We start from the raw sequence: 11,334 nt of genomic DNA, 5'->3' as shown, positions 1-11,334 counted from the left end.
GGTGCAAATTCCTCAATTTTGAACGAATAATGATGAAATTGAATGAATAATGATGAATTTCTCCATGAAAATGTTTTATTTGCATTTTTTATTCCGATCACTGAAATATACGGACTGTTGCCGTCCATAATTTGGCGATCTTACGGCGTGTACATATGCAGAACAAGGGTCTTAAATTGACGCATTTTAACCAGTATGCGTCTCATAAGTTGTACAGCCAAATATCTGTCATTTTGTTGTAATATAGACCAAATTTGGGCGAATATCAACGATAAAAATTCCAGTAAATTTGAAAAAATAAAACAGAACGGAGGCGAACGGGCGCAAAGTGTCCACTGTCATCGAGCGGTGAACGTTATCGATCGATATTGTTTATTGGAAATTGATACTATGTTGTGTTGCTCACTCGCATGACCTTCCCAGCCAAAAATGGCGCAAAACTTGGCCAATGTGCGCCAAAATGTGCTGAAACATAAACACATCACAAAAACTGTAAAGAGTGTCGACGATTCAATTTAAGTTCAAGAAACCAACGGATACGTTGGTACTATGGTATGTAAGTCCATACATACGGGTTATTGTGGACATATTCATGACGTGACCTGAACGCATGAGCCGATACGCCAGCAGATTTCGATCGATATTCTATCGAAAATAAATTGATACAATGTGTTCGCTGTCGTCATAGCAACCGGCCAAAAAGTGCTCTGAGGTAAAAATATGCTTCGCAGAATATGAGACACTCGGGCATAGTTTCGCCCCGCAGTGGTTGTAGCTTTTGAGTAACGGTGTAACAGTCTTCTCGAATATGCCTATCAGCAATCCCTTTCTATAGCCTAATTTTAATGTCTCCGCTAGGTGACAAGATACCATACGTTGTGAGTTCGAACCCGATTGAAACCACCGGGCCGTGAGCGATCTAAACAAGAGAGGTCATCATGGGGTCGATCGGAAAAAAATTAGCCAATCACAGCGCGGCTGGTCTGACCCCGCCCACAGCTGTAGAATGAAAGTGTTCTATCACGTCAAAAAACACGGAAATCGCACCCAAAAACGGACAGAAGGTCGTTTTTGACGCAAAGAGGCTTGTAGGTATGAATTCTAAGATGTATTGGAGGTCATCGATGCCCGGGGGGTCACTTCCATTACTTGCCTATATGTATACGTGCCGCCCAATGGGGTGGGTATTTCAGCAACTTGGTCTAAAATGGGGGTATCAATTCCACTGCAAACCAAGGTCTAAAATGGGGTTGATTTTTGAGTGCCACACAAGAACAAATTTCAACCGTCTGTTCCCGTCTCGCTCGCAGGGCTCTGAGCTGCACTCTATAAGCATCGATATCTTTTTCTGTGGCAGGGCATCTCTACTACCTCCATGGGCAGGGGAACCATTAAAGAGACCCCCTGGCTTACGCCAAAGTAATATCGACTTGGTTGTCAAACACTGTCACTGATTGGTAAGAACTCCATATATTGAAGATTTTTGCCCAATAGAAAATACCCAAAACAAAGTGGTTCCTAGTATTGATCATGACAGACAGGTCAACCATGGCCACATGAAGTAGTATTGCTTTACAGATGAACAGAGAGTTTGTTGTGAATTGCAATTTCAAAAAAACCCACAAGTCAGACTGTAACTGCAGATAATTGACAATTTGTAGAAGCGGGACAAAATTCGGTGAGGGTGAAAGACAAAATTTTCTTTCATCAAATTTTTTTGGTATTTCCTTTTGGAAATCATGGTTTGGCCAGCAACAACATAGTCCTAAACGCGGTACAGTGGTAGGCTTTGCCGGGGCAAATACTTGCTTTTTCCGTTTTAAAAATTTTGACGCTTTGACTTTTGACCTGGGTCAAAGGTCATAAAGGTCTAAAATGGGGTCCTAAAATAACAGGATTTTAGGTCTAAAATGGGCCCTGGGTTTTATACCTGCGGCCGCACACCCCTACCACTTCTCTGAACAGGTACCCCCCCCCCCCGGGCATCGATGCTGGTTTAGTATGTAATTGAGGCTTATTGTGAGGGAAATCGGCCTCCAAACTCGGCGAGGGGTGCGTATAACGGCCATTCCGTTTCCCAACTTCCCCTTCTTATATGCATAGTACGCGGCGGCCGGTACGTATCACTCCACTCGTAACTGTGGCTCTACCTACACTGCCGCGTTGTGTTTATTTCAGGATAAGAGACTTTGCCAACGATCGCGGAGGTCGTGTCACTGGTATGTAGCCTGTATGTCTTTAACACATACCCTTGGACCACGTTCGATAAAACGCCACGTATCAAATAGGCATCCAGATAAAATTGTCGTTAATACCTGTTAGGATACTGTTAGCATTTTCTGCTGATATGGGTGTTATGTAATTTTAAGACGTCTTTGAAAAGTTTAGAGTTGTTCTTTCAGTATATCATCTACATATCAAATAGGATGTGTGTGAGGCATTTGATTAAAGTTGTCGCAAGTCTTTCCACCTTTACTTCAGGCTTTACTTCGGAATTAATGCAACCTGATTCACGATTGTTATAGTCCAGTCCTCAGAAGACATCGGACGTACCATGTGAAGACCTCAAAGTGGTCCCTGACTTCAAAGTGGTCCCCATCCTAAATGTCCGGCAAGATAGGGGTTAAACTCAAGTCTGACGACACCTACCGCATAATGGACGCTTTTGTTGTCACACGGACGTTTCCGATGTAATATCAGCTGCTATTTTAGTATTTAATACCTAGAGTTGGAAAAATGTACAAAATAAGGGCTGAGCACAGAATTAACAATGGGGAGGGCTAGTGTCTATATCAATCATGACTATAAAATGACTTATTTGAAGTCATATCGATATTTGGAAGTCATTCTAATCGCTGCTCGTAAATACATAAACGGATATGAAATACAATTTGCAGCATTGCTGTGGCGTATCAATCGCACTTGCGGGTCAAAAATTCATCGCCACAAGCCAGCCCATAGACATTTTTGGTAGTTTACTTCGACCGGTACTATAACACTGGTCAGTTCACGACCCATTGTCTACTTCTGCTAGCTACCTCAATAATATAAACATGTATTTTCAACCGTTTTCCCATGAGCCGACGTCCACGAATTCTGCAACGTTTGCCCTCTCGCGTAATTGAATACTTTGGGTCTGTCAAAAGTTCAGAACCGAGCAGAAACAGTCGACGGCTCTTAAAAAAAGCTGAAATTATAGATGTTGCCACATTCAACATAATTAACGGAAGTAGGAGATGAGTCATAGATAGTCAGAGATAAAGTAGGTACATGTTCATTTATTCAAAGACTAAGCTATTTCATTATTTTGCGAGGTAAATAAAAAAACCGATTGGTGTCGTAGTAAACTACAGAAAAGGTCTATGGACAGATTAACAGCGGTTCTGAAGCGATATCCCTTGACACGAATGCAATCTATAGGCCTCAGCATTATGCTACGAATTTTCATGGGACACCTTTGAAGTCAAGAGGACGCTTTTGAAGTCAAACTGATTTCTTTATTCTTTACTAAAAGTTTGAAAAAACGGGAAGTGTACTCTTGTCTTATTTATACCTGATACTTAACAGGTCGCATATTCAATTCTAAAATCAAAACATTCTTTCTTTAACATAAACGATTGAATACAGCACAGAGAGCGTAAAATCATCACAAGTCTTTGGGGACCACCTTGAGGTCAAAAGGACACTTTTGGAGTCAAACTGATTTTCTTTATTCAATACCAAAAGTTGGACAAAATCAAAGAAGTGTACTATAGTTTTATTAATACCTGATACCTCACAGGTCGCATGTTACATTTTTCAAGTCAACACATTCTGTCTTTAACATAAACGATGTTGAATACAGCAGAGAGACCGTAAAATCATCCCAAGTTTTCGGGGACCACTTTGAAGTCAAAAGGACACTTTTGGAGTCAAACTGATTTTCTTTATTCAATACTAAAAGTTGACAAAAATCCAAGGAAGTGTACTATTGTCCTATTAATAACTGATACTTCATAGGTCACATGTTACAATTTTCAAGTTAGAACATTGCTTCAATTACGCAAAAGAAGTTGAATAAAGCAGACAGAGTGTACAATCATTCAAATTTCCCGGGGACCACTTTGAAGTCAAAAGGACACTTTTGGAGTCAAACTGATTTTCCTTTATTCAATACTAAAAGTTGACAAATATCCAAGGAAGTGTGCTATAGTCCTACTAATACCTGATACTCACAGGTCGCATGTTCCATTTTTCAAGTTAGAACATTGCTTCAATTACGCAAAAGAAGTTGAATAAAGCAGACAGAGTGTACAATCATTCGAATTTCCCGGGGACCACTTTGAAGTCAAAAGGACACTTTTGGAGTCAAACTGATTTTCTTTATTCAATACTAAAAGTTGACAAATATCCAAGGAAGTGTGCTATAGTCCTACTAATACCTGATACTTTACAGGTCGCATGTTCCATTTTTCAAGTTAGAACATTGCTTCAATTACGCAAAAGAAGTTGAATAAAGCAGACAGAGTGTACAATCATTCGAATTTCCCGGGGACCACTTTGAAGTCAAAAGGACACTTTTGAAGCCAAACTGATTTTCCTTGTGCAATATTAAAAGTTGGACAAAAAAGGAAAGTGTACTATAGTTTTATTAATACCTGATACCTCACAGGTCGCATGTTACATTTTTCAAGTCAACACATTCTGTCTTTAACTTAAACGATGTGGAATACAGCAGAGAGACCGTAAAATCATCCCAAGTTTTCGGGGACCACTTTGAAGTCAAAAGGACACTTTTGGAGTCAAACTGATTTTCTTTATTCAATACTAAAAGTTGACAAAAATCCAAGGAAGTGTGCTATAGTCCTACTAATACATTTTGCGATTGTGTCTACTGCTGATCACCATGTAAATTGTTTTGTCAATATTGATCGTCAGCTTGTTAACATAACACCATTCAGTCACATTTTCAAACTCTATATTCGCTTGACGGAGGGAAACATTTCCTTGGTTTGACTGAATTGTACGAAACAGATTCGAGTCGTCTGCATACAGTCTGAAATTGAAATAACTGGAAGACTTAGGAATATCATTAATGTACAACAAAAACAATATTGGTCCTAGAATGGAACCTTGTGGAACACCACAAGTGATATTTAAAAGATGTGAGTCTGTATCCTTGATCCTGACAAACTGCTTTCTGTGATGTAAATAACTACTGAACCACTTCAGAGGCAGGCCCCTGATTCCATAATGTTCCAGTTTAGCAAGTAAAATATCATGATTGACAGTGTCAAACGCCTTTGAAAAATCTATGAACAAGCCAAGAATTGAGTTTCCCTTGTCCATTGCGTCCAGTAAAGACTGTGCCAAACTGACAATAGAAAGATTACAGCTGTGTTTTTCTCTAAATTCATACTGGTGCTCGTATAAAATATGTTTTTCAAGAAAGCGCAATAAAAAGCTATTCATGATTTTTTCAAAAATTTTACTGATGACAGGGAGAATCGAAATTGGTCTGTAATTACCTAATTCTTCGATACTACCTTTTTTATAAATGGGCATTAATCTCGCAATTTTTAGGTTATCTGGAAACTGACCTGTTGAAAAAGACAAATTAATTAAATGTGCAAGTGGGACTGAAATTTCAGCCTTGCCCTCGTGCATTAAAGTTGTAGAAATATTGTCCCATCCTGCAGCTTTACGAACATTAATATGTGAGATAACATTTTCAACATCACTTGGTGTAACAGGAGATACAAAAAAACAATATGATACTCTGTCACCTAAAAACTTATGAAAAGAATCAGTAAGTGTTGCTGGAAATTTGTTTGCCAAATTTTCACCAACGTGGACGAAGAAATCGTTAAAATCTTCGTGAGGCTGTGTATGGATAACATCCTGGCCATTTATGTTGGTTTTCACTTGACCTGGCACAATTGCTTCTTTCTGCTTACACCTGCCAGTCAAATCGTTGATAACATCCCAAGTCCTTTTTGTGTTACCCCTATTACTCAGTAGAAGGTTCCCATAATAATGACTTTTTACTTTCCTCAGTATTTTCGTAAGAATATTTCTAAAACTCTTGTACCGGTTGTAGAGCTGTGCGTCGAAATTCCTAGCTACAACTTTTTTGTAGAGTTTGTGCTTTGTCCGCACAGACTTTCGTATGCCAGGAGTCAACCATGGCTTATCTTTTTTCCTTTTTTTACTGACACATTTTTCCTCCTCAAAGGAGCATGAATTGAACAGATGTCTTGAAATTTATGAGTAAAAATATCAAAAGCAGTATTTACATCATCACAATTGAGAACTTGATCCCAATTTTCTGCTCTGAGGTCATTTCTGAAAGCCTGGCCATCAAACTTTGACATATCTCTAGTAAAAACAGTTGATGGAGTACAACCATACGTCTTGACATCATTGAAAAAAGCAAAAATTGGAAGGTGGTCTGAAATATCAGCAGTAATTGTACCACAATTAATATTTGTATCAACCATATTTGTGGTATAGATGATCAAGAATAGTTTGGGAGGTGGCTGTTAAACGAGTTGAGGTGTTAATTACCTGAATAAAATTGTAACAAGCCATTGTATCTATCAAGTTACAAGCAATACTATTCAAGTCATTGCTAACATCAACATTAAAGTCACCAAGTAGAATACATTTACAGTGATTACGTTCGAGGTCACAAACGACATGTTCTAAGCTACTGATAAAAGCACCAGTGTCAGTATTTGGCGGTCTATAAATAACCCCGACAACAATAGTTTTCTTTTGAGTTTGAATTCTGACCCACAACGTCTCTGCATAATTAACATCAATATCACTCAAAATATCATAGGATAATGACTTGTGGATGTAAATTCAGCCTGTTAAAACGTGTAGGCATGGTCCAAATCAGCAAGCAGTGATAACTCTGATCTTTCCACATCATTTCCAAGAACTCTGTTATCTGGAGAGATTAAAATTGAAAAATTTATTACCAGTAAGCAAATCAATCCAGTCATCATTATCAGAAGATAAAATGTATGCAAATTAAGAAAGAAACACAAATATAATCTCTTTTTGGTATTTATATACACACCAAATATGAGCTAAAAACCGACTCAAAGCAGGTCTGTTCATTATAAGCACATATGTAAAATTATGACTACGGTAAGTATTGAAATGGAGACATAACAAAATACATAAATGAGTACACTATAGGTGTAACCGTAAAGACTCAAATTGTGTGCTGAACACACATGAGGCTGAGATTGGGGATTTGGCTCAGCGGTTTTATCTATGGCTTCTGCGCTAGGTGACTGGTGCTATACGTTGTGAGTTCAAATCCGACTGAAATTCCATGAGCACAATCATATTGTATTCAGTTTAGATTGTCAGCTTGAATTTACAGCTAGACATCAGTTAAGACTGATGACACAGTCCTTGACGTAAAAGAACTTTGTCATTCAAAGTCACTGAAATGTACGTTGTACCAATGATGTGAAATGACCTAAGTTACAATGAAAACAATGTCAAGGCATGTAGAGTACGAACTCAACACATGGAAACTAGACAATATGGCTGCCTCCAAGTGCTAAATTTGCTTTCCTGTGCGTGCATGATACAGCCTTGGGGCTTAGTGGGCCAGGGTCGGGTGTTGGAGTATATTTCTATTCTTTCAAGTATCATCATAAATTCCTGACAAACTGTGTTTAAAGCCCTTTCCCTAAGATTCGATGGACAGGTAAAAAAAATCTAAGTTGGCAAAGAGCAGTCAGGGGGGGGGGGGGTCACTTCTATTACTTGCCAATATGTATATGCGCCGCCCAATGGGGTGGGTATTTCAGCAACTTGGTCCAAAATGGGGGGGGGGGGAGGTGTCAATTCCACTGTAAACCATGGTCTAAAATGGGGTTGAAGTTTGAGTGCCACACAAGAACAAATTTCAACAGTCTGTTCCCATCTCGCTAGCAGGGTTCTGAGCTGCACTCAATAAGCATGGATATCTTTTCTGTGGCAGGGGAACCATTACAGAGACCCCCTGGCTTAAAGTAAATATGGACTTTGTTTTAAAACATTGTCACTGATTTGTCAGAACTCTACATATGGCAGATTTTTGCCCAATAGAAAATACCCAAACAAAGTGGCTCTACTGCTCCTAGTATTATTCAGGTCGACCATGGCCATATGAAGTAGTATTGCTTTACAGACAAACAGCGAGGTTTGTTGTGCATTGTAATTTAAAAAAAAACACCACTCAGACTGTAACTGCAGATAACTGATAATTTGCAGAAGCTGGACCAAAATTTGGTGAGAGTGAAAGGCATTTTCTTTCACAAAATTTGTTAGTATTTCCTCATGATTTTTCGGAATCATGGCTTGGCCAGCAACAAAATAGCTCTAAACGCAGTATAAGCTTGCAAACACTTGCTTTTTCCGTTTTAAAAATGTTGACGCTATGACTGTTGACCTGGGTCAAAGGTCATAAAGGTCTAAAATGGGGTCCTAAAACAACGAGATTTTAGGTCTAAAATGGGCCCTGGTATTTATACCTGCGGCCGCACACCTCTACTACTTCTCAGCAGTTCTAGCTCTGCGTTATATAACGCCGGAAACACACAGCATCGTACGCAGGGCCATCATTCATTGTGCGATGTTTCTGTGTAAGTTCACAGCGTAATTTGATTTTGGACGAAGACAATCAGCACTCGCACACAGGCGTTCTGTTTACTGGATAGTTTGTATAAGTGTAGTTTATGCTACGTTCCGATGTTCTGTTCCGTAAAAGTCTACGGAACAGAACGTCGGAACCATGGTCGGAACGTAGCATAAAACAAACTACCCAGTAAATAGCTCTGCATGGCCATAGGGCAGGGCTGTGTGTTAGCGGCTCGGCGTTATACGACCTCCCAACACATGTGGTGGGAGGCCGTATAACTATGGTGTCCAATCCATGCCAAAATTACTACTTTGATTTTACAACACAACATGCTATTTCACAACTCAACATGCTATTTGACAACACATCATGCACTTCCAAATCCTATTTACAACTCAACATGCTCTTCCCAATTTCATTTGACAACACATCATGGACTTCCAAATCCTATTTTACAACTCAACATGCTCTTCCCAATTTCATTTGACAATTCAACATGCTATTTCACAACTCAACATGCTATTTGACAACACATCATGGACTTCCAAATCCTATTTTACAACTCAACATGCTCTTCCCAATTTCATTTGACAATTCAACATGCTATTTCACAACTCAACATGCTATTTGACAACACATCATGCACTTCCAAATCCTATTTTACAACTCAACATGCTCTCCCAATTTCATTTGACAACACATCATGCTGTCTCCCAAATCCTATTTTACAACTCAACATGCTCTTCCCAATTTCATTTGACAATTCAACATGCTATTTCACAACTCAACATGCTATTTGACAACACATCATGCACTTCCAAATCCTATTTTACAACTCAACATGCTCTTCCCAATTTCATTTGACAACACATCATGGACTTCCAAATCCTATTTTACAACTCAACATGCTCTTCCCAATTTCATTTGACAATTCAACATGCTATTTCACAACTCAACATGCTATTTGACAACACATCATGCACTTCCAAATCCTATTTTACAACTCAACATGCTCTTCCCAATTTCATTTGACAACACATCATGCACTTCCAAATCCTATTTTACAACTCAACATGCTCTTCCCAATTTCATTTGACAATTCAACATGCTATTTCACAACTCAACATGCTATTTGACAACACATCATGGACTTCCAAATCCTATTTTACAACTCAACATGCTCTTCCCAATTTCATTTGACAACACATCATGGACTTCCAAATCCTATTTACAACTCAACATGCTCTTCCCAATTTCATTTGACAACACATCATGGACTTCCAAATCCTATTTTACAACTCAACATGCTCTTCCAATTTCATTTGACAACACATCATGCACTTCCAAATCCTATTTCACAATTCAACATCCCATTCTAAAGCTAGCTCTGGGGAGCAGGGCAGTGTTACTGGCTATCGAACAAGATTCAAAATGGCGGACGCGAAATGGTCCCCTCGCACAGAGAGAGAAATGCGAACTTTGCACAAGTCTAAAAACGCAGCTTAGTACATTGTGTATCTAAACAAAATGAGCGTGCTCGAAACTAGGATCGATCACGATTATAAATTAAAAATTGGCTGTTTTTGGAAAAGAAACTGCACGCTGCAATCAGCAGTTTTGTCTATTGTGCACCGTGCGTGGGAGGCTTATCGTGAAAGACCGAGATTTACTATATGGCGCATCTGATACGGATATGGTCCCATCGCATAGAGAGATGAAAATAGGCTTTGTCTAAGTTCAAAAGCACAGCTTAGCTCATCGTGCATCTAGACAAGTTGAGCGTGCTCAAAATAGGAGATCGATCACGATTTTGGGTGAAAAAAACCGATTGTTTTCGGTGGAGAAACTGCGCGTTGCAACCAGTGGTTGGTTTTGCCTATGGCGGTCAGCAGGGCTGTGGTGGGAGGCCTTTAGCCGGCAAGGGGTGGACCATTGGGGAGTGGAAAATTTTCGAAAAAAAAATTCCCCACAAATTTCAATAAAAATAATCAGCCAAAGAAACTTGAGAAAAACAGATGACGCACTTAGGTAAAAGGAAAAAAAATCCGTCAAAAGTTACTTTCTGAAACATTTTTATTTTAGTCTGCATCAGATATACTATGATTCTTTGGCCAAGAAGGGGGGGGGAGGGGAGATCTGAAAGGTATGATCGTGGCCAGTAAATGAAGTAACTTTTTTATTTTATAACTTTTTGTTCTGTTTATCATATTTTTTCTTTCACTGAAGTTTGGCATCGTAAAGTAATTCGAGATATAAGATAATGTAAAAATCATATCTGTGATATCGATTGTTAACAACTGTATTGTGGGTCTTTACACTATGATTAATTAACAAGAATTCAACAATTCAGGCAGCTTGCATCGGTACATAAAATGGGAAATATTCACCAACCATATGACAAACAATCACTTTCTTTGTATTTCACTATTCAACGAAACTGATTTCCATTGTAATGTTCTAAACTTTATTTTACAATTAAACATTACAAATCCGTATTTTTCTTTTCAAAATTTCATTTGTACACTTGTCTTGACGGTTGAATACCGTGCGTGTGAAATGCAATAGTGCAGAAGAATACGGATAGCGACATTACAGCCATGACAACTGACAACTAAGCCTCAGCAAGCGGAGATGTAAAATACGAATATGGGGCAAGACAAGGGTCAAAGCTCTTTTGGAACGGACTTCGCGAGAAAGACTGTGTGGAT

This window comes from Ptychodera flava, chromosome 1 (genome assembly GCF_041260155.1).
Source record: "Ptychodera flava strain L36383 chromosome 1, AS_Pfla_20210202, whole genome shotgun sequence".
Lineage (NCBI taxonomy): Eukaryota > Metazoa > Hemichordata > Enteropneusta > Ptychoderidae > Ptychodera > Ptychodera flava.
The sequence above is the reverse complement of the archived record's forward strand: the minus strand, read 5'-3'. Positions refer to the sequence as shown.